This window comes from Myotis yumanensis, unplaced genomic scaffold (genome assembly GCF_028538775.1).
Source record: "Myotis yumanensis isolate MYYU_CA2020_CCGP unplaced genomic scaffold, mMyoYum1.0.hap1 SCAF_3, whole genome shotgun sequence".
Classification (NCBI taxonomy): Eukaryota; Metazoa; Chordata; class Mammalia; order Chiroptera; family Vespertilionidae; genus Myotis; species Myotis yumanensis.
In genome coordinates this window covers 56,721,759-56,723,774 of record NW_027223754.1, presented here as the reverse complement: position 1 = coordinate 56,723,774, position 2,016 = coordinate 56,721,759, and the positions used below count along the sequence as shown (strand labels likewise).

Genomic DNA, 2,016 nt, shown 5'->3' with positions numbered 1-2,016 from the left:
CGGAAAAAAAGTCCCCATCTAAGTGGACCTGTGCAGTTCAAATACAGACTCAACTGTGTTTCGAAGAGATGAGAAAGTACATGCAATAAGCTTTCTAAGGTAAATGCTCTGAGAAACAGGAGGGGAAGCCATTATTTTTCTTATTATTTTCCCTTATTTTCAACAAGGAAAATATTAAGCCTCTTTTTTTAATTTGCGTTTGTCTTTACAAAAGGTACCACTGATTTTAACCCAAATCAAACCCTGGGATCTCTCTGAGGTTTGGGTCGCTTGTCCCGATAGAAGGGCGGGCAAGAGTCTGCACTGTAGCTGTTCTGGGCTCAGAGAACCCATCTCCCAGGTCTGGGCTCTCTCATTCACTAATGTGCGTGTCATCCTTGTGCAGGGGCCATGCTAATCTTCTCTGTATCGTTCTAATGTTAGTGTATGCGCTATTAAAGTGAGCAAGATCTCCTGTTTTACAGCTGCTTAGTATTATCATGTATAAATATACCACAGCTTTTTTTTTATCCACTTATGTATCTACTGATGGGCACAATAGCTGTTTTCAGATCTTAGCTAAATGACAATGAGGTATCAGCTGACACCTGCCAGAATGATTATCATCAACAAATCAACAAACCACAAGTGCTGGCAAGGATGTGAAGAAAAGAGTACCCTAGTGCACTGCTGGTGGGAATGCAGACTGGTACAGCCACTCTGGAAAACAGTATGGAGTTTCCTCACAAAATTAAAAATGGAACTCCCATTTGGCCCAGTGATCCCACTTCTATTCTTTTAATGCAAGAAACTGAGTGTTTACTCTCTGCATTCTGTGCAGGCACTGTTAGTTGTATCTCCAAATGCTTCCTTCCTCACTACAAGGACCCTAAATCTGTATACGTAGCCACATCTGCCAGGGTAGGCTGAGCTTTTCCCTGGTCTGATGCCGATTCCTGGGACGGTGGAACCATTCTGAGACCATGAGGACACCTAGGCAAAGGGGAGGCAGGTGACACTGAGGAGATACAACAGATGAATGGGGGAAAATTATTCTTTGATGTTGTCATTGAGCTACAACATTAACCAAACCAGAGGTGCCTTACTCAAAAATGCTTATTTAAAATAATACATTTTCCTTGTTGCTTAAGTATTTCCACTGTGGTTTTTGCTACTTGAAGCTGGAAGTATTCAAATTGATGTGTTGTCTTTCTCCTCCAAGGCAGATGAATAACCTGAACAATTTAGGCAAAATACTAAAGGAAACTAATGATGTTAATAAGATTGACCCTAGGGCCCAGCCAGTGTGGCTCAGTGGTTGAGCGTCGACCTATGAACCAGGAGGTCACGGTTCAATTCCAGGTTGTGGCACATGCCTGGGCTGCAGGCTCAAACCCCAGTGTGGGGCATGCAGGAAGCAGCCGATCAATGATTCTCTCTCATCATTGATGTTTCTCTCTCTCTCCCTCTTGCTTTCTCTCTGAAATCAATAAAAGTATATTTAAAAAAATAATATTAACCCTAGGAATAATGGGTGAAAGTCCACAGTTCTCTCTTTCAGATTCTCTCTTTCAGATCGTTAAGATGCTCCTATCATTTCTCAGAGTCAGCCTGCCTGTCATCTCACCTCTAACCCCACCTCTCCGCTGACTCTGGAGTCTCTGACTAAAACACAAATCTCATGACTCTCCCACTTAAAACCCTATCGTGGCTCCCCATGATCTCCATGATGAAATCCAACCTACTGTGTGTGTTCTAAAAAGCCCTTCAAGACCCGGCCCCTGCCTACCTTTTTAGCTTCAGTTTCTCCTCATCACTGCCTGGCATTCTGTGCCCCAATTGTGCCAAATCTGGGAGTGTCTAACACTGTGTCATTTCTTGCCTGCGTGCTTCGAAGGTGCTATTCCTGGGACTTGGGGTCAGCTTGCCCAGGTATGAAAGGGTGACAGGCTCTCACTCATCCTTCTTGGCTCAGGGGAAGCCTCACTGCATCCAGAAACACCTTCCCGAGAGCCCCAGAACGGTGTGCTAGGCTTT

At 44.2% G+C, this 2,016-nt stretch overlaps 1 non-coding gene across 1 annotated transcript; it reads right to left on the bottom strand.

The window, feature by feature from the left end:
- Positions 1-338: 338 nt before the first annotated feature.
- On the bottom strand, positions 339-445 carry LOC139007798 (U6 spliceosomal RNA). The gene has a single exon (XR_011470958.1). It is a non-coding gene; the product is annotated as a U6 spliceosomal RNA (small nuclear RNA).
- Positions 446-2,016: the final 1,571 nt, after the last annotated feature.